This window comes from Antedon bifida, chromosome 6 (assembly GCF_963402885.1).
Source record: "Antedon bifida chromosome 6, ecAntBifi1.1, whole genome shotgun sequence".
NCBI lineage: Eukaryota > Metazoa > Echinodermata > Crinoidea > Comatulida > Antedonidae > Antedon > Antedon bifida.
In genome coordinates, this window is record NC_136231.1 from 16,744,974 (window position 1) to 16,768,879 (window position 23,906).

The window sequence follows — 23,906 nt, forward strand, 5'->3', positions numbered from 1 at the left end:
CAATACAAAAAACACACAAATTCACCCCTCTTTTTATACAGTAATGGCTCTCTGTGTGTTTTTGACACAAACTTTCAGAGACTCGTTCATCATTTCATTTGTAATAATTTGCCTTTATTATTTTAATATTGTTCATACCCTATTCAATATATTAACAAATATATCCACGACACTTTATTATTTTATTTAGTCATCAAAGCATGCATTATGAATTGAAAATATTACATAATTGTTATTAATAGGACGTAGTTATGGGATGTTTCGTTCCAAAATCAATCAATCGAACTTTATAATGTACTAGCGCACGCGCGCGCAATATTCTTTGCCGCAAGTACTTCTGTACGCTGTGCACATCGATATTTCACCGTAAAATGGGCAATTACATTTTTTTTTAATATAAGAAAAAGTTTAAAGTATTTTCTTGCTCCTATACTTTACATGCAAACGGAGACAAGTTTGACACAAATTGATCTGCATATCACGTGACTAAATAAATAAATAAATAATCCAATGTCGTAACTCTTTATATATATGGCTCTGCCATGGTTGTACAAAGATCCGCTTCAGCTTATTTATAACTAACTCTCTGTAGCAACAACTGCAGCGTACTACACAGACCACGATGAGTCCGATCATGGAACCTCTTCCATGGTTGTACAAAGATCCGCTTCAGCTTATAACTAGCTCTCTGTAGCATTACTGAAGCGTACTCCACAGACCACGATGAGTCCGATCATGGAACCTCTTATATTATAGTTCCATGGTTCCGACCCGACTACACACAGTACCGCTTTACTGTATTATTTCCAAAACAAACATACTCATCATATTTATAAAATGTCAATATGATGGTAAAAGAAAAAGCTAGATCTCAGTTGTCGAGTTCTCCAACCAAAACGTCAAATACATTTAAATTCATTCATTCCTTTCGTTTTATTTCACTATTCACACTTGATTAGTTAAAGATGTATTGTCTTTTTGACTAATTCCAAAAAAATCTTTTTTTAAATATTTCGAAAAAAAGTGGATCATTTTGAAGTATCATAATAGTTATTAACTTTCACCAAAAATGAGTCGAAAAAAAAATCATTTAACTGAAATACGGACGTTTTTTTTTGTTAAAAAAATAACTTTGATTTCCAGTCAAAGTTTTCGATCAAAACATATCTCATAATGCAACGCACTTTTTTGGCTACTCTGTATACATAATCATAAAACTTCCTCGCGATTTGTGTGAAAACACCTTCTCAACCGTGATGAGTTGTAAACAATCCTAATTTAAAATATTTGTTTACTTTCTCGCGACGATTTTCCAGACAAAATGTAATCAAATTAATTTACCTGTTAATTACGTAACTTGTTGTTTTTGGCTCGAATTTTCGACTTAAAGTGAATAACATTAATATTACTTTCATATGGCCAATTTAAATTAAAAATATTTTGACCTTAATATTTTGTGTTTCAAGGGACATCTTTAAAGTTGTTACAGAATACATTAAAATGTAGTGTGATTACTAGATTACTATCTACAATATGGTCTGGATATCATGTTTTTTTTAAAATAATTCTGAGTGACCATCATGCAGAGATAAACATATTTTTTTGTCGTATTAGTTTCTGACAGAAAAATATGGTGGCCCCTTTGTACAGAACAATCATGCAATACAAAGTTCTATTTCTACGGCAGTAGCCTACAACACATAATGAATAATTTTGCTATTAATTACATAATAGGCCTACAAAATCAATTAATCTGCTGACTTGTTGCATCACAATCTTTGGTGAGAGTTTTGTATAACCTATATTATACATACGCCGCGTTTTCCAATTGTATAGTACATCAAAATATAGTGCAAGTTTCTTCAGACGAAGTAATACCAAAAAAGACAAAACCTTCTGCTTCATTTAGTTCTTCTGAACTTTGACCTGTATTTATACTCAAAATGCATTCATTTGAAAATGCATTGAACGAAAAAGAAACGCACACATCGTCATTGCCGCATTCTAGGGAACATGCACCAGAGCTCACTGCCATTACACGTCTGACTACGTCTTCAGCTGCCGGAGACTTGCCTTTCATCACAAGTTTATATTTTGTATAAACAGTGGTGGAACCTGTAATAATAAAACATTTAATTTATACCGACTTATTAAAATGACAGGCCTACGGCACATGATATTACATTACAGGAATCTACCACTTACCACAGTTAACCACAGCGCAGATTTGTTTATAATCCATTGTATCTGCGCTTAAAATATTATTAAAAGATGAAGGCGTTAGCAAAATGACCAGGTACAATTACTTTGGTTACATGCAGTGTTTGTTAAAGGCATGGTGACGGGATTTCAATGTACTGGTACATTTCTTAAACTTTGCACATAATTGTGTGTTATGTTCCTGTTTTATAGTAATAATGTACATAAAATTACGTGTAATGGGGTAATGTTACCAACCTTCACATATATATAAATACTGTTTACTGCATTCTGTGTATTTAAATCTGCGTTGAGCATTTGTTCTAATGCGACAACAATCCCTTTCCTCACTGTTTGTAGCCACATCGTAGGTGGGTGGTTGCTCGTGTGTCAGCCACACCGGATTGCCTTCATCCTCAATGTCGTTCAGCCCTGTCCACGTATTTTCTATCGAAATGTCAACGAAGTAGTTTAGCTCTTCTTCTGTGTTGATTGTAATTAAATGTGTTTGTGAGTTTTCACAGACTGCCTTCGCTTCACTCCATGTTAAGAGGTCGTCAGAATATTTATAACAATGGTGGTTGTACATAATTACCCCTAAAATATAATTAGATATCTTTAGCAATAGTAAGTAACCCTGTGTTTATATGTGTTAATTTACATTCGTTAGGCCTATATTATTAATTATTCTAATATTAGGCCTAATGCATTACATTTTGATATATTGCTTTTCATTTTTTTACTTGCGGTATATTACCTTTACATCCAAGAAGTTCAAATCTCATAGATATTCGACCATACCAATTAGTTGGATGAATACGAATAACTCGAGCGGATACCCGAGAAGAAAACATATTTGTCACATGAGTTTCTTCATCTGAATTTCCTTCAAACTCCTGCAAAGAAAATGAGCCAATGAATGACATTATTTTGAGGTCAATCTTTTTTCCCCTTGATATTAGCCTTGTAGTGACAATAAAGTAATTATATTAAAGTACTTACGACATTTTGATCATTTGCGTCTTTGATTGTTTGGAATTCGGTACCGTTGATGCTGTAAAGAAATTCATATGATTTCACCCACTGAGGATATCTATCTCGGCCCTGTGTAATAACTCCAGTTATTATTGTCACAACACCAATATCGACTTGGATCCACTGGTTTTGGTCATTATGTGTTGAAGTCCAGGATCCACAAGCGGCGAAACCCTTCAATTTATTTAATCTTCCATTCGCAGCCTCAAAACATGATAAATAACTTGACACACTAATTTGATTATCAGATATATTACCATCTTCCATTCCAAGAGGTTTAGTACAGGAATCTAAAAAAAATACATTTGTACTTATTAAAATGCAACAACAAAAGAATTGCTTTTGTTTCTCTACTCAACATAAAGTGTCTCAGTGAGCATCACTGGTAATTAAAGATAAATTAAGACTTTCATATAATATTACAAAAATCTTTGGTTTTAACAGTGAAAGAATTAAACCTCGCTCCATTTTGGTTGCTTACTTCTTACTAACAGCCTCCCCACCTCCATAGCCGTTTGGGTGATGTTGGAGGCACCGTAGATAATTTCACAACTCTGCTCCATGAGTCCTCTGCCATCCTCAGTGTGTTATTGTGAGTCAGTTTGGTCAATAATTTGATGTTGTCTTTCCAGTGTTTTTTGGGTCTTTCTCTTTTCCTTCCACCAGGTACGGTGCCTAATTACATGATTGTTTTTACAAGTTCGGATGATCTTGTAATGTGACCGTAATTTCATCTTTGTCAAATTAATTTTACTTAAAACGATAGCTTCGGGTTTGAAATTTGTATATTATTTAATATGAAACAACAACATTGATAATAACACTTATTTTTCGTCGTGGTAAAGCAGAATTATCATCATGAAATAAGTGCCTGTTTCAAAAGTTGTGCAACATGACTTTTTCAATAATGTTAACATATGAATTTTACTGATTTTCAATGACATAAAATTAGTATTTTCCGATGTGAAATATTGATTATCTACTTCTTACTTACTTAAATATGTCTCAAATTTACATTATTAATAGTTATTTTGGTGAACTTTCTATTATAACATTGGTATGGGAAAGAGCAAGACGTTTTAAAGAAAGTTTTACGCCGCTCGTTCTGCTATTATACCAATGACGAAAATATTGTTATCATCTATGCTAAAAGCACAAGCATGGAGGTATATTTAACCTATAAACAATCGTTAAATTAATCATAGATTCTCAACACATACCTGTAGACAAACTTTTCCCAAAAAGTATAACACAACACACAAACGTCAGTATCATTATTATAATAAGCAGACAAAAATATAGAATATTTCAACTGATAATCAATCCAATAGAGTTATTGGAACAACCGTGTATGTAGTTCTCAAAATCAACTATAGCTTTAATAACCAGTTCTTGTGAATATTGCCTATAAATAGATCCATTCGACATGACGATCATTATTATCGATTCATAATTAAAAATGATTTCACACTCGATTGCTCTGTAATTGATTTGTTTATATTTATCCTTACCAAAAATAATGATATTATATCTTTACAGCGAGCATCGATAAAAGATGAACCCACTTTCAAAACCGACATCAATAGGTTCTTCGATTTTTAATGGCAAATCATTATATGATCATACTTATAAAATGTCGATAGAATGTTATAGATCTTGTCGAGTTCCAACCAAAAAGTTGGACCTATAATACATTCGAAGTTTTAATGCAGCTAAATTATGTGATTAAATCGTGATCGCAAAGATTGATGAGAATAAGAAAACAACTTAGTTTTAGAAGTATGAAATGTGTTAAAATAACATTAAATATACAAAAAAACAGAATATTACGAAGAAAAATAGATAGAAAATGTATAAAAAATTGAATTGAAAAAACTGAATGAATAAATGTGGTGGTTAACCACGAAAGATAATAATAAAAAAATAAAAAAAACTTAGTTGAATTATGGTGCCGAAATAATTTCAAATCAGATTTGAGGTAACAACAAGAATTTTCTTTTTATATAATAAATATTATTACTTCCCCAAACCTCTCAATTCCAGATGTATTTACTATTCGGTAAAGAAATGCATAAGAGCATATTAAAGTTTCCATAGACACATTTCCAACATTATTATTTCGAATTATACAAGTGTTCATAGCGACAAAATGTATTAATACGAATTCTTGTATCTCTTCACTAACTTAAGCTCTGTCTACACTATCAAACTTTATATGACAAAATACAGGCCTACGGGATACAATGATGCCATAATAATACCATATTTGGGCACATCACATTTTTTTTGCCAAACTAAGATATGTTTTTCAGCAGAAAGTTTCTTATAGTAGGCTTACCACGGTGCCTATGATAAATAATTTCACTATCAAGATAAATCAATTTGAACATTGATTGTACATATACATTAAAATAAGTCCATTGATGGCTTTTTATAATTTATTTTTTTACATTTTATTCAGGCACTTTTTACGCAGCAGAAGTTCAACGTTTACTACTCTTTTGTAAGTTTCGTGCGTCTCCTGAGAATTTATCATTTCTTAAAATATAGTGCAAGTTTCTTCAGACGAAGTAATACTAAAAAAGACAAAACCTTCTGCTTCATTTAGTTCTTCTGAACTTTGACCTGTATTTGTACTCAAAATGCATTCATTTGAAAATGCATTAAACGAAAAAGAAACGCACACATCGTCATTGCCGCATTCTAGGGAACATGCACCAGAGCTCACTGCCATTACACGTCTGACTACGTCTTCAGCTGCCGGAGACTTGCCTTTCATTACAAGTCTATATTTTGTATAAACAGTGGTGGAACCTGTAATAATAAAACATTTAATTAATACCGACTTACTAAAAATGGCATACGGCACATGATATCACATTACGGGCATCATTACCACTTATATTACCACAGTTAACAACAGCGCAGATTTGTTTGCGCTTAATATATAAGTAAAAGCTGAAGGTGTTAGCAAAATGATGAGGTACAATTACTTTGGCTACATGCAGTGTTTGTTGAAGGCATGGTGAAGAGATTTCATTGTACTGGTACATGTCTTAAACTGTTTTGATGTTGCACATAATTTTGTGTTATGTTCCTGTTTAGTAGTAATGTACATTACGTGTAATGGGGTAATGTTACCAACCTTCACATATATATAAAAGCTGTTGACTGCAATCTACGTATTTAATTCTGTGTCGAACATTTGTTCTAATGCGACAACAATTATCACCCTCACTGTTTGTAGCTACATCGTAGGTGGGTGGTTGCTCGTGTGTCACCCACATCGGATTGCCTTCATCCTCGATGTCGTTCAGCCCTGTCCACGTCTTGTCTATCGAAATGCCAACGAAGTAGTTTAGCTCTTCTTCTGTGTTGATTGTAATTAAATGTGTTTGTGAGTTTTCACAGACTGCCTTCGCTTCACTCCATGTTAAGAGGTCGTCAGAATATTTATAACAATGGTGGTTGTACATAATTACCCCTATAATATAATTAGATATCTTTAGCAATAGTAAGTAACCCTGTGTTTATATGTGTTAATTTACATTCGTTAGGCCTATATTATTAATTATTCTAATATTAGGCCTAATGCATTACATTTTGATATATTGCTTTTCATTTTTTAACTTGCGGTATATTACCTTTACATCCAAGAAGTTCAAATCTCATAGATATTCGACCATACCAATTAGTTGGATGAATACGAATAACTCGAGCGGATACCCGAGAAGAAAACATATTTGTCACATGAGTTTCTTCATCTGAATTTCCTTCAAACTCCTGCAAAGAAAATAAGCCAATGAATGACATTATTTTGAGGTCAATATTTTTTTTTCTTGATATTAGCCTTGTAGTGACATGAATAATTATATTAAAGTACTTACGAAATTTTGATCATTTGCGTCTTTGATTGTTTGGAATTCGGTACCGTTGATGCTGTAAAGAAATTCATATGATTTCACCCACTGAGGATATCTATCTCGGCCCTGTGTAATAACTCCAGTTATTATTGTCACAACACCAATATCGACTTGGATCCACTGGTTTTGGTCATTATGTGTTGTAGTCCAGGATCCACAAGCGGCGAAACCCTTCAATTTATTTAATCTTCCATTCGCAGCCTCAAAACATGATAAATAACTTGACACACTAATTTGATTATCAGATATACTACCATCTTCCATTCCAAGAGGTTTAGTACAGGAATCTAAAAAAAATACATTTGTACTTATTAAAATGCAACAACAAAAGAATTGCTTTTGTTTCTCTACTCAACATAAAGTGTCTCAGTGAGCATCACTGGTAATTAAAGATAAATTAAGACTTTCATATAATATTACACAAATCTTTGGTTTTAACAGTGAAAGAATTAAACCTCGCTCCATTTTGGTTGCTTACTTCTTACTAACAGCCTCCCCACCCCCATAGCCGTTTGGGTGATGTTGGAGGCACCGTAGATAATTTCACAACTCTGCTCCATGAGTCCTCCGCCATCCCCAGTGTGTTATTGTGAGTCAGTTTGGTCAATTATTTGATGTTGTCTTTCCAGTGTTTTTTGGGTCTTTCTCTTTTCCTTCCACCAGGTACGGTGCCTAATTACATGATTGTTTTTACAAGTTCGGATGATCTTGTAATGTGACCGTAATTTCATCTTTGTCAAATTAATTTTACTTAAAACGATAGCTTCGGGTTTGAAATTTGTATATTATTTAATATGAAACAACAACATTGATAATAACACTTATTTTTTGTCGTGGTAAAGCAGAACTATCATCATGAAATAAGTGCCTGTTTCAAAAGTTGTGCAACATGACTTTTTCAATAATGTTAACATATGAATTTTACTGATTTTTAATGACATAAAATTAGTATTTTCCGATGTGAAATTTATTGATTATCTACTTCTTACTTACTTAAATATGTTTCAAATTTACATTATTAATAGTTATTTTGGTGAACTTCCTATTATAACATTGGTATGGGAAAAAGTTCTGAGCAAGACGTTTTAAAGAAAGTTTTACGCCGCTCGTTCTGCTATTATACCAATGACGAAAATATTGTTATCATCTATGCTAAAAGCACAAGCATAGAGGTATAAACCTATAAACAATCGTTAAGTTAATCATAGATTCTCAACACGTACCTGTAGACAAACTTTTCCCAAAAAGTATAACACAACACACAAACGTCAGTATCATTATTATAATAAGCAGACAAAAATATAGAATATTTCAACTGATAATCAATCCAATAGAGTTATTGGAACAACCGTGTATGTAGTTCTCAAAATCAACTATAGCTTTAATAACCAGTTCTTGTGAATATTGCCTATAAATAGATCCATTCGACATGACGATCATTATTATCGATTCATAATTTAAAATGATTTCACACTCGATTGCTCTGTAATTGATTTGTTTATATTTATCCTTACCAAAAATAATGATATTATATCTTTACAGCGAGCATCGATAAAAGATGAACCCACTTTCAAAACCGACATCAATAGGTTCTTCGATTTTTAATGGCAAAATATTATATAATCATACTTATAAAATGTCGATAGAATGTTATAGATCTTGTCGAGTTCCAACCAAAAAGTTGGACCTATAATACATTCGAAGTTTTAATGCAGCTAAATTATGTGATTAAATCGTGATCGCAAAGATTGATGAGAATAAGAAAACAACTTAGTTTTAGAAGTATGAAATGTGTTAAAATAACATTAAATATACAAAAAAACAGAATATTACGAAGAAAAATAGATAGAAAATGTATAAAAAATTGAATTGAAAAAACTGAATGAATAAATGTAGTGGTTAACCACGAAAGATAATAATAAAAAAATAAAAAAAACTTAGTTGAATTATGGTGCCGAGATAATTTCAAATCAGATTTGAGGTAACAACAAGAATTTTCTTTTTATATAATAAATATTATTACTTCCCCAAACCTCTCAATTCCAGATGTATTTACTATTCGATAAAGAAATGCATAAGAGCATACTAAAGTTTCCATAGACACATTTCCAACATTATTATTTCGAATTATACAAGTGTTCATAGCGACAAAATGTATTAATACGAATTCTTGTATCTCTTCACTAACTTAAGCTCTGTCAACACTATCAAACTTTATATGACAAAATACAGGCCTACGGGATACGATGATGCCATAATAATACCATATTTGGGCACATCACATTTTTTTTGCCAAACTAAGATATGTTTTTTCAGCAGAAAGTTTCTTATAGTAGGCTTACCACGGTGCCTATGATAAATAATTTCACTATCAAGATAAATCAATTTGAACATTGATTGTACATATACATTAAAATAAGTCCATTGATGGCTTTTTATAATTTATTTTTTTACATTTTATTCAGGCACTTTTTACGCAGCAGAAGTTCAACGTTTACTACTCTTTTGTAAGTTTCGTGCGTCTCCTGAGAATTTATCATTTCTTAAAATATAGTGCAAGTTTCTTCAGACGAAGTAATACTAAAAAAGACAAAACCTTCTGCTTCATTTAGTTCTTCTGAACTTTGACCTGTATTTGTACTCAAAATGCATTCATTTGAAAATGCATTAAACGAAAAAGAAACGCACACATCGTCATTGCCGCATTCTAGGGAACATGCACCAGAGCTCACTGCCATTACACGTCTGACTACGTCTTCAGCTGCCGGAGACTTGCCTTTCATTACAAGTCTATATTTTGTATAAACAGTGGTGGAACCTGTAATAATAAAACATTTAATTAATACCGACTTACTAAAAATGGCATACGGCACATGATATCACATTACGGGCATCATTACCACTTATATTACCACAGTTAACAACAGCGCAGATTTGTTTGCGCTTAATATATAAGTAAAAGCTGAAGGTGTTAGCAAAATGATGAGGTACAATTACTTTGGCTACATGCAGTGTTTGTTGAAGGCATGGTGAAGAGATTTCATTGTACTGGTACATGTCTTAAACTGTTTTGATGTTGCACATAATTTTGTGTTATGTTCCTGTTTAGTAGTAATGTACATTACGTGTAATGGGGTAATGTTACCAACCTTCACATATATATAAAAGCTGTTGACTGCAATCTACGTATTTAATTCTGTGTCGAACATTTGTTCTAATGCGACAACAATTATCATCCTCACTGTTTGTAGCTACATCGTAGGTGGGTGGTTGCTCGTGTGTCACCCACATCGGATTGCCTTCATCCTCGATGTCGTTCAGCCCTGTCCACGTCTTGTCTATCGAAATGCCAACGAAGTAGTTTAGCTCTTCTTCTGTGTTGATTGTAATTAAATGTGTTTGTGAGTTTTCACAGACTGCCTTCGCTTCACTCCATGTTAAGAGGTCGTCAGAATATTTATAACAATGGTGGTTGTACATAATTACCCCTATAATATAATTAGATATCTTTAGCAATAGTAAGTAACCCTGTGTTTATATGTGTTAATTTACATTCGTTAGGCCTATATTATTAATTATTCTAATATTAGGCCTAATGCATTACATTTTGATATATTGCTTTTCATTTTTTAACTTGCGGTATATTACCTTTACATCCAAGAAGTTCAAATCTCATAGATATTCGACCATACCAATTAGTTGGATGAATACGAATAACTCGAGCGGATACCCGAAGAAGAAAACATATTTGTCACATGAGTTTCTTCATCTGAATTTCCTTCAAACTCCTGCAAAGAAAATAAGCCAATGAATGACATTATTTTGAGGTCAATATTTTTTTTTCTTGATATTAGCCTTGTAGTGACATGAATAATTATATTAAAGTACTTACGACATTTTGATCATTTGCGTCTTTGATTGTTTGGAATTCGGTACCGTTGATGCTGTAAAGAAATTCATATGATTTCACCCACTGAGGATATCTATCTCGGCCCTGTGTAATAACTCCAGTTATTATTGTCACAACACCAATATCGACTTGGATCCACTGGTTTTGGTCATTATGTGTTGTAGTCCAGGATCCACAAGCGGCGAAACCCTTCAATTTATTTAATCTTCCATTCGCAGCCTCAAAACATGATAAATAACTTGACACACTAATTTGATTATCAGATATACTACCATCTTCCATTCCAAGAGGTTTAGTACAGGAATCTAAAAAAAATACATTTGTACTTATTAAAATGCAACAACAAAAGAATTGCTTTTGTTTCTCTACTCAACATAAAGTGTCTCAGTGAGCATCACTGGTAATTAAAGATAAATTAAGACTTTCATATAATATTACACAAATCTTTGGTTTTAACAGTGAAAGAATTAAACCTCGCTCCATTTTGGTTGCTTACTTCTTACTAACAGCCTCCCCACCCCCATAGCCGTTTGGGTGATGTTGGAGGCACCGTAGATAATTTCACAACTCTACTCCATGAGTCCTCTGCCATCCCCAGTGTGTTATTGTGAGTCAGTTTGGTCAATTATTTGATGTTGTCTTTCCAGTGTTTTTTGGGTCTTTCTCTTTTCCTTCCACCAGGTACGGTGCCTAATTACATGATTGTTTTTACAAGTTCGGATGATCTTGAAATGTGACCGTAATTTCATCTTTGTCAAATTAATTTTACTTAAAACGATAGCTTCGGGTTTGAAATTTGTATATTATTTAATATGAAACAACAACATTGATAATAACACTTATTTTTCGTCGTGGTAAAGCAGAATTATCATCATGAAATAAGTGCCTGTTTCAAAAGTTGTGCAACATGACTTTTTCAATAATGTTAACATATGAATTTTACTGATTTTTAATGACATAAAATTAGTATTTTCCGATGTGAAATTTATTGATTATCTACTTCTTACTTACTTAAATATGTTTCAAATTTACATTATTAATAGTTATTTTGGTGAACTTCCTATTATAACATTGGTATGGGAAAAAGTTCTGAGCAAGACGTTTTAAAGAAAGTTTTACGCCGCTCGTTCTGCTATTATACCAATGACGAAAATATTGTTATCATCTATGCTAAAAGCACAAGCATAGAGGTATATTTAACCTATAAACAATCGTTAAGTTAATCATAGATTCTCAACACGTACCTGTAGACAAACTTTTCCCAAAAAGTATAACACAACACACAAACGTCAGTATCATTATTATAATATAAGTAGACAAAAATATAGAATAGTTCAACTGATAATCAATCCAATAGAGTTATTGGAACAACCGTGTATGTAGTTCTCAAAATCAACTATAGCTTTAATAACCAGTTCTTGTGAATATTGCCTATAAATAGATTCATGCGGCAAGACGATCATTATCATCGATTCATAATTGAATATTATGAATTGAATAATCACCACTTGATTGCACTGTAATTGATTTGTTTTAATTTATCCTTAACAAAAATAATGATATTATATATGTATAGCGAGCATCGACAAAAACGTGAGCCCAACATCAAAACTAGCATCAATAGGTTCTTCGATTTTTAATGGCAAAATGAAAAACAAATATAATATAATCATACTTATAAAATGTCGATAGAATGTTATAGATCTTGTCGAGTTCCAACCAAAAAGTTGGACTTATAATACATTCGAAGTTTTAATGCAGCTAAATTATGTGATTAAATCGTGATCGCAAAGATTGATGAGAATAAGAAAACAACTTAGTTTTAGAAGTATGAAATGTGTTAAAATAACGTTAAAGATACAAAAAAAACCAGAATATTACAAAGAAAAATAGATAGAAGATGTATAAAAAATTGAATTGAAAAAACTGAATGAATAAATGTGGTGGTTAACCACGAAAGATAATAATAAAAAAACAAAAACAACTTAGTTGAATTATGGTGCCGAGATATTTTCAAATCAGATTTGAGGTAACAACAAGAATTTTCTTTTTATATAATAAATATTATTACTTCCCCAAACCTCTCAATTCCAGATGTATTTACTATTCGGTAAAGAAATGCATAAGAACATACTAAAGTTTCCATCATTATTATTTCGAATTATACAAGTGTTCATAGCGACAAAATTTATTAATATAAATTCTTGTATCTCTTCACTAACTTAAGCTCTGTCTACACTATCAAACTTTATATGACAAAATATACGGGATACGATGATGCCATAATAATACCATATTTGGGCACATCACATTTTTTTTGCCAAACTCAGATATGTTTTTCCAGCAGAAAGTTTCTTAAAGTAGGCTTACAGCGGTGCCTATGATAAATAATTTCACTATCAAGATAAATCAATTTGAACATTGATTGTACATATACATTAAAATAAGTCCATTGATGGCTTTTTATAATTTATTTTTTCACTTTTTACGCAGCAGAAGTTCAACGTTTACTACTCTTTTGTAACTTTCGTGCGTCTCCTGAGAATTTATCATTTCTTAAAATATAGTGCAAGTTTCTTCAGACGAAGTAATACTAAAAAAGACAAAACCTTCTGCTTCATTTAGTTCTTCTGAACTTTGACCTGTATTTGTACTCAAAATGCATTCATTTGAAAATGCATTGAACGAAAAAGAAACGCACGCATCGTCATTGCCGCATTCTAGGGAACATGCACCAGAGCTCACTGCCATTACACGTCTGACTACGTCTTCAGCTGCCGGAGACTTGCCTTTCATTACAAGTCTATATTTTGTATAAACAGTGGTGGAACCTGTAATAATAAAACATTTAATTAATACCGACTTACTAAAATGGCATACGGCACATGATATCACATTACAGGCATCATTACCACTTATATTACCACAGTTAACAACAGCGCAGATTTGTTTGCGCTTAATATATAAGTAAAAGCTGAAGGTGTTAGCAAAATGACCAGGTACAATTACTTTGGCTACATGTAGTGTTTGTTGAAGGCATGGTGAAGAGATTTCATTGTACTGGTACATGTCTTAAACTGTTTTGATGTTGCACATCATTTTGTGTTATGTTCCTGTTTTAGTAGTAATGTACATTACGTGTAATGGGGTAATGTTACCAACCTTCACATATATATGAAAACCGTAGACTACAATCTGTGTATTTAAATCTGTGTTGAGCATTTGTTCTAATGCGACAACAATCCCTTTCCTCACTGTTTGTAGCCACATCGTAGGTGGGTGGTTGCTCGTGTGTCAGCCACACCGGATTGCCTTCATCCTCAATGTCGTTCAGCCCTGTTCACGTATTTTCTATCGAAATGTCAACGAAGTAGTTTAGCTCTTCTTCTGTGTTGATTGTAATTAAATGTGTTTGTGAGTTTTCACAGACTGCCTTCGCTTCACTTCATGTTAAGAGGTCGTCAGAATATTTATAACAATGGTGGTTGTACATAATTACTCCTATAATATAATTAGATATCTTTAGCAATAGTAAGTAACCCTGTGTTTATATGTGTTAATTTACATTCGTTAGGCCTATATTATTAATTATTCTAATATTAGGCCTAATGCATTACATTTTGATATATTGCTTTTCATTTTTTTTACTTGCGGTATATTACCTTTACATCCAAGAAGTTCAAATCTCATAGATATTCGACCATACCAATTAGTTGGATGAATACGAATAACTCGAGCGGATACCTGAGAAGAAAACATATTTGTCACATGAGTTTCTTCATCTGAATTTCCTTCAAACTCCTGCAAAGAAAATAAGCCAATGAATGACATTATTTTGAGGTCAATCTTTTTTTCCCTTAATATTAGCCTTGTAGTGACAATAAAGTAATTATATTAAAGTACTTACGACATTTTGATCATTTGCGTCTTTGATTGTTTGGAATTCGGTACCGTTGATGCTGTAAAGAAATTCATATGATTTCACCCACTGAGGATATCTATCTCGGCCCTGTGTAATAACTCCAGTTATTATTGTCACAACACCAATATCGACTTGGATCCACTGGTTTTGGTCATTATGTGTTGAAGTCCAGGATCCACAAGCGGCGAAACCCTTCAATTTATTTAATCTTCCATTCGCAGCCTCAAAACATGATAAATAACTTGACACACTAATTTGATTATCAGATATACTACCATCTTCCATTCCAAGAGGTTTAGTACAGGAATCTAAAAAAAATACATTTGTACTTATTAAAATGCAACAACAAAAGAATTGCTTTTGTTTCTCTACTCAACATAAAGTGTCTCAGTGAGCATCACTGGTAATTAAAGATAAATTAAGACTTTCATATAATATTACACAAATCTTTGGTTTTAACAGTGAAAGAATTAAACCTCGCTCCATTTTGGTTGCTTACTTCTTACTAACAGCCTCCCCACCCCCATAGCCGTTTGGGTGATGTTGGAGGCACCGTAGATAATTTCACAACTCTACTCCATGAGTCCTCTGCCATCCCCAGTGTGTTATTGTGAGTCAGTTTGGTCAATTATTTGATGTTGTCTTTCCAGTGTTTTTTGGGTCTTTCTCTTTTCCTTCCACCAGGTACGGTGCCTAATTACATGATTGTTTTTACAAGTTCGGATGATCTTGTAATGTGACCGTAATTTCATCTTTGTCAAATTAATTTTACTTAAAACGATAGCTTCGGGTTTGAAATTTGTATATTATTTAATATGAAACATCAACATTGATAATAACACTTATTTTTCGTCGTGGTAAAGCAGAATTATCATCATGAAATAAGTGCCTGTTTCAAAAGTTGTGCAACATGACTTTTTCAATAATGTTAACATATGAATTTTACTGATTTTCAATGACATAAAATTAGTATTTTCCGATGTGAAATTTATTGATTATCTACTTCTTACTTACTTAAATATGTCTCAAATTTACATTATTAATAGTTATTTTGGTGAACTTCCTATTATAACATTGGTATGGGAAAAAGTTCTGAGCAAGACGTTTTAAAGAAAGTTTTACGCCGCTCGTTCTGCTATTATACCAATGACGAAAATATTGTTATCATCTATGCTAAAAGCACAAGCATGGAGGTATATTTAACCTATAAACAATCGTTAAATTAATCATAGATTCTCAACACATACCTGTAGACAAACTTTTCCCAAAAAGTATAACACAACACACAAACGTCAGTATCATTATTATAATATAAGTAGACAAAAATATAGAATAGTTCAACTGATAATCAATCCAATAGAGTTATTGGAACAACCGTGTATGTAGTTCTCAAAATCAACTATAGCTTTAATAACTAGTTCTTGTGAATATTGCCTATAAATAGATCCATTCGACATGACCATCATTATTATCGATTCATAATTAAAAATGATTTCACACTCGATTGCTCTGTAATTGATTTGTTTATATTTATCCTTACCAAAAATAATGATATTATATCTTTATAGCGAGCATCGATAAAAGATGAACCCACTTTCAAAACCGACATCAATAGGTTCTTCGATTTTTAATGGCAAAATATTATATAATCATACTTATAAAATGTCGATAGAATGTTATAGATCTTGTCGAGTTCCAACCAAAAAGTTGGACCTATAATACATTCGAAGTTTTAATGCAGCTAAATTATGTGATTAAATCGTGATCGCAAAGATTGATGAGAATAAGAAAACAACTTAGTTTTAGAAGTATGAAATGTGTTAAAATAACATTAAAGATACAAAAAAACAGAATATTACGAAGAAAAATAGATAGAAGATGTATAAAAAATTGAATTGAAAAAACTGAATGAATAAATGTGGTGGTTAACCATGAAAGATAATTATACAACAAACAAACAAAATTAGTTTTAGGTATCCAATTATGGTGCCGAGATAATTTCAAATCAGATTTGAGGTAACAACAAGAATTGTCTTTTTATATAATAAATATTATTACTTCCCCAAACCTCTCAATTCCAGATGTATTTACTATTCGGTAAAGAAATGCATAAGAACATACTAAAGTTTCCATAGACACATTTTCAACATTATTATTTCGAATTATACAAGTGTTCATAGCGACAAAATGTATTAATATGAATTCTTGTATCTCTTCACTAACTTAAGCTCTGTCTACACTATCAAACTTTATATGACAAAATATACGGGATACGATGATGCCATAATAATACCATATTTGGGCACATCACATTTTTTTGCCAAACTAAGATATGTTTTTCCAGCAGGAAGTTTCTTATAGTAGGCTTACCGCGGTGCCTATGATAAATAATTTCACTATCAAGATAAATCAATTTGAACATTGATTGTACATATACATTAAAATAAGTCCATTGATGGCTTTTTATAATTTATTCTTTTACATTTTATTCAGGCACTTTTTACGCAGCAGAAGTTAACGTTTACTACTCTTTTGTAAGTTTCGTGCGTCTCCTGAGAATTTATCATTTCTTAAAATATAGTGCAAGTTTCTTCAGACGAAGTAATACTAAAAAAGACAAAACCTTCTGCTTCATTTAGTTCTTCTGAACTTTGACCTGTATTTGTACTCAAAATGCATTCATTTGATAATGCATTGAACGAAAAAGAAACGCACACATCGTCATTGCCGCATTCTAGGGAACATGCACCAGAGCTCACTGCCATTACACGTCTGACTACGTCTTCAGCTGCCGGAGACTTGCCTTTCATCACAAGTTTATATTTTGTATAAACAGTGGTGGAACCTGTAATAATAAAACATTTAATTTATACCGACTTTTCAAAATGGCATAGGCCTACGGCACATGATATCACATTACAGGAATCTACCACTTACCACAGTTAACCACAGCGCAAATTTTGTTATAATCCATTTCATCTGCGCTTAATATTATTAAAAGATGAAGGTGTTGTTTATTTTATTTTATTTTATTTTATTTAATTTTCAGGCACACATACATGACAACACAGCGGTGCAGCACCCTGAGGATTGCCATGAGTGCAAAGCACTATCGAGATGGCTCTCCATATACTGCACTAGAATATATAAGACAAACATATACACAAGATGCTCTACATAGACAAAGACTTATTATTAAGTCTTTGGGAGTGGAGTTGTAAATTGTCATGAGAAAAAAACCCTGACATATGACAGGACTTGAACCCAGGACCCTTAGATTGGTAGCCAAGCATCATAACCACCAAGCCACAGCTCCACTCCAAGTTGTTGAAGGCATGGTGACGGGACTTCAATGTGCTGGTACATTTCTTAAACTTTGCACATAATTTTGTGTTATGTTCCTGTTTTAGTAATAATGTACATAATTACGTGTAATAGGGTAATGTTACCAACCTTCACATATATATAAAAACTGTTGACTGCATTCTGAGTATTTAAATCTGCGTTGAGCATTTGTTCTAATGCGACAACAATCCCTTTCCTCACTGTTTGTACCAGTATTAGCCACATCGTAGGTGGGTGGTTGCTCGTGTGTCAACCACATCGGATTGCCTTCATCCTCGATGTCGTTCAGCCCTGTCCACGTCTGGTTTATCGAAATGCCAACGAAGTAGTTTAGCTCTTCTTCTGTGTTGATTGTAATTAAATGTGTCTGTGAGTTTTCACAGACTGCCTTCGCTTCACTCCATGTTAAGAGGTCTTCAGAATATTTATAACAATGGTGGTTGTATATAATCAATCCATCTACAACATGTAGTTAGAAAACATGGAGTTAGAAAACTCAACAATTTTAGAGGAAAAAGTCCTTTTTACAGAGTTTATTCCTTTTCACAGAGTGTAATTAAACCTAACAACCACTTTTTCTGGGAGTAGGACATAAGGTTTAGAGTCAAATGTCGCGTGAAAAACAACCTTTTTTTTTAATAGACCTAATAATTAATTTAAAAATAAAACATTTTTAAATCACTCAAACCAGGACTTGTGACTCAATGATAGCCGTTACACCAAACTCCTATTTAATATTTGTTTTTAAGTATAATACTAAGAAAGAAAAAGAAGGACATTTTTATGTGGAAAATAGTAGGCGGAGGTAGGCAGTGTCGATCATGGACCTGCTCTCAAAGTGCCCTCCAATCTACCTGTAATCTTTATTAATATTAGTTTCGATTGTTTTGTTCTTCTTCAATAATTTATGCTATATTGCCTACTGTGCATTTCTATATTTTAGGAAAAGTATCAGGTAAGTTCTATCTCTAGATCTCTAGTGGGAACCAAGTTTTAGTAGGCTACTAAGCGATAATCCATTGATTGTAATTGGTATTTCGCTTGCGTCTACGTCCTATTCATTCGTGGGAACCAAGCTTTATTGGTAGGCCTACATTGCAGGTCGCATTATTTCTTTTCCTATTAGGTTAAGGCAGAAACTATAGAGAGCGTGCATATAATGAATATTCATGATGCATGCGGGGGAGCTCATCATGACACCATACTTGCAAAGCACACTGTCTGATGCACGTTCGCAGTGCAGATCGGAGTTCTGTACTCTTTTTCTCTAGATGTTGTTGTTAAGTTGTTTGTTCGCCTACTTTAGGTATCATTTAAAGGACTAAATGCCAATTTACACAGACGAGCGGTTTATAATGGTAAGCGGAAAACCGCGTATAGCTTGTCCCATGTAGAATATGTATCTATCGCCCCCGTACCCGCTCCGCGTTTTGTGATGGTCATAACATAGATTGTATATTTGTATTACCGTTACCGCTCGTTTGTGTAAATTAGCCTTAATGCGGTATATTACCTTTACATCCAAGAAGTTCAAATCTCATAGATATTCGATCTTGCCAATTAGTTGGATGAATACGAACAACTCGAGCGGATACCGGAGAAGAAAACATGTTTGTCACTTTTGTATCTTTATCCGAATTGCCTTCAAATTCCTGCAAGAGTTTAAAGAAGGTATAATAATGGCATAGCCTTTTTATTTATTTATTTATTTCATTTCCCAACCAACAGTGAACTCATGGTTCACCACTTACAGGAGGGAACACAGACAAACACGTACACATACAATAACAATATTAAACTAAACTACTAACAATGTTACGAAACTTACGGAGATTATTACTAAAAATATTTAACTCAGGGTTTCTTAAAGTAAAAGAATTATAAGTTTGACTTAATCTACTAATAAAACCATTTTTTTAAACATTTACTTTACTAAAAGGAATATGAAAAGTAGTATTTCTTCTAAGACGACGACTAGGGACTCTAAGATAAAAAATACTAACTAAGTTACAGTCAAATAAAGAATTAACACATTTATACAAAAAAAACAAGATCATAAAGGTTCTACGGGACTCAGGAGATTGGACATGGAAATGAAAATCAGGATTCTGTTTGTGGCTGACGTAGCGTAAAAAACGGTTATGCAGACGCTGAATGCGCGTAGACTGAGTTTTCGAAATAGAATTAAAAATAACAGAACTAAAGTTGAGAATTGGATGGGTAATTGAATAATAATAAAGGTGGTTTGCCTGTCAAAATGTTTACAGTTACGCCACATCAGCCCAAGCAGTCTATTGCACTTGCCAACAAGATAATCAATATGAAAAAAAACAAAGGGAACTATCAATAAAAACACCAAGATCTTTTTGCGATTTCACCCTATTAATGGGATTATGAATAAAAGAGAGAGATAATGAAATAAAATGTTCTTTTTCAAAGTAATAGTTAAGATATTGCAATTGTACCGGATTGAGGGACATACCCCATAAAGCTGCACAAGAACATAATTTGTCCAAGTCCACCTGAAGCCTGTCGGCATCCTCAACACTACCAATAATTTTGTATAACTTAACATCATCAGCAAACATAAGACATCTGGAGTGGGTAAAGAGTTTAGGAATATCATTGACAAAAATATTGAAAAGGAGAGGACCAAGAATCGATCCCTGAGGGACATCGGAATGAATAGGAAGCCATTCAGAGGATATACCCTGAATGACCACTCTCTGGAACCTACCATTAAGGTAACTACGAAACCAGGAGGTAAAATCATTATGAAAACCAAACGTTGTAATTTTAATAAGATTAATTATGAGGAAGATCGCCTTAGAAAAGTCTGTGTAAATAATATCACATTGCTTCCTGTCATCAATGGCTTCGTAGATTGTGGTCAAAAGGGTGGCAAGGTTTGTTTCACATGACCTACCAGTTGCAAAGCCATGCTGACAGGAAGCAATGGCAAGAGAAACATGAGTCGAAACATGGTTAAAAACAATTTTTTCAAACAATTTAGAAATGGTAGGCAACAGAAAGATAGGTCAATAGTTAGAAATCAATTTCTTGGTTCCCCCCCCCCCCCCCCCCCTTATGAATAGGAACAATATTAGAACGTTTCAAAAAGGAAGGAAATTGTCCGGTTTGAAGAGATTTATTAAAGAGGACATAACAACGTTCATGGAAACGGCAACATGGGAAAGATCGGCAAGGAACAGAACTAAATGGAAACAGCTGGAGGAGGCCTTCACACAGCAGTGGGTGAAATAGGCTATGAGATGAGATGAGATGAGATTAAAGAGGAAAGCAATAGGAATAGAAAGAGAACAGACTTTAAGAACATGGTTACTGAGATTATCACATCCAGATGCCTTATGACTCTGAATGGATGAAAGTAACGAGTTAACAATTTCAGATTGAATAATTGGAGCATTGAGAATGCCGACAGAAGCCTCAGGCAGACGTTGGTGTTCTTCAGTCACAGAAGGACCAGATCTAAAAACTGAATGAAAATAACTGTTAAATAAAGCAGCCTTATCATTTGTTGTCTCCGCGACCTTGTGCCCATGCGACATAACCGAAGGATAAGAAGACGATTTAGTTTTGGTCTTTATCCACGACCAAAAGCGTTTGGGATTTGCCTTAAGATTCCCATAAAGTGATTGCATATAACTTTTATATTTAAGTTTCATAAGGACTTTAAATGTTCGTTTTTACCCATAGACAATGGATTTCAAGACTTTTAATAGACTTGATTGCATATCATCCCATTTCTGCAGCTGTCTCTAGGTAGATCCTAACTGACTATTGACAGTCACCTAGATACGAGTAGTTTTTAATGCATATTAATTGTTATCCCTATCAATGTAGAGGAGACAATGTATAATGTAAATCTATATTAATATGTACAATAATTCAGTCATAATCTACATGAGAATTAACGTATCATTAGATTATTCGTTTTTTATTGTGGAATGCATTTTCTTTTTATACAGCCTGTGAAATGCACTGCATTTCTGCAAATTTTAAACACTTAAAACAAATCAAAAAACAATAAGATATGGGGAGCTGGAACATCCCGAAAAAAATATATGTTTTAGAAGGTGAGTGGGAAAGCATAACATTATGTATACTTTCGTATTATCAGAAATCCTATAATGCGGAGTGTTTTTTGTTTTGTTTTGTTTTTTATTTAGTTTCCCCAAACCAGCTTACGCACTGTGCTTACCGTAGGGTACTGCGTACGGAAAACCAGGAAATGCCCAGACAAGACGCAGATTGCATAAACCACCATGATATTGATTTCGACGCTTTAATTCCCAAGAACAAAACAGTCACGCTATACTTTCATCTTTATTTTCTTTCTTATTTATTTGTAAGTGGCAGGTAAATTTATGTTATAGTTACTTACGACATTTTGCTCATTGGTGTCTTTGATTGTTTGAAAGTTGGTACCGTTCATGCTGTAAAGAAATTCGTATAATGTCACCCACTGAGGATATCCATTGCGACCCTGTGTAATAACTCCAGCTACTGTTTTCACAACACCAAAATCGACTTGGATCCACTGGTTTTGGTTGTTATACCATGCTACCCAGCTTCCACAAACGCCAGTGCTTTTCAACGTATTTAATCTGGCATGTGCAGCCTCGTAACATTGATTCGACGAAAAATAACTTGATACACTAATTTGATTATCAGATATACTGCCATCTTCCATTCCAAGAGTCTTGGTAGGCCAACAGGAATCTGAAAGATACCATAGGATAGTTATAATTAAATGCAAAACAACAATTATTGTTAGGGCTAGCTCCCGTTTTTTCGCATCACACGTTACCTATGTTAGTTCTGACTCCGAGATTCTCGAGAACAAGCATTTTACGGTAGAAACAGAAGCTTTAACCCAATGTAGGCCTACGTACTTCCAACATGGACTCGAAATTGGTACGTGCCAATAGGGCCTAGATTTAATCTAAACACATACATACCTCCAGACAAACTTCTTTCAAAAAGTATAAACCAACACACGTACGTAAGTATCATTATTAGAATAATAGGCCTAGATCGCACAAATTTCGTTTAAAAATTATACTGATAATAATTTATTCACTCATATAGACAAATATAAATATAAATACAGAGGTATAACTCCACGCGATTACTGAGGAAAAACAGTAAAGATGTTCAGCGTTCACGGGATTTCAACTAAAAATAAAAAATCCAGAAAAAAAGCTTTTTCGACATTATTCTTCTGGACTAATAAAAGTAGGCTATAAACATATTTCGTGCGATATGATGATCATTATTATTGATTAAGTGATAAAATATTCTCAAACTTTCTCGATATTGATCGTCAATTGATGTGATTATATTGCTGTTCATGTCTTCACCATAGTAATATGTGTATTGATCCAAAGTCAGTCCAATTTTAGGACAACATTTATTTATTTTATTATTTATCCAGTTCCAAAGGAACTTATCATAAAGGACCCTTGTTTTTATGATCAGTGGCTGTTATGTACTAGTACACCGGGGTAACCCCATCGTCTCAAAACATGTACTAGGTTCTTATAGTGCA

General features: G+C 33.1%; 1 pseudogene; it reads right to left on the reverse strand.

Moving 5' to 3' along the window:
• Positions 1-1,840: 1,840 nt before the first annotated feature.
• On the reverse strand, positions 1,841-23,395 carry LOC144845670 (uncharacterized; annotated as a pseudogene).
• Between the last annotated feature and the right edge of the window lie 511 nt (positions 23,396-23,906).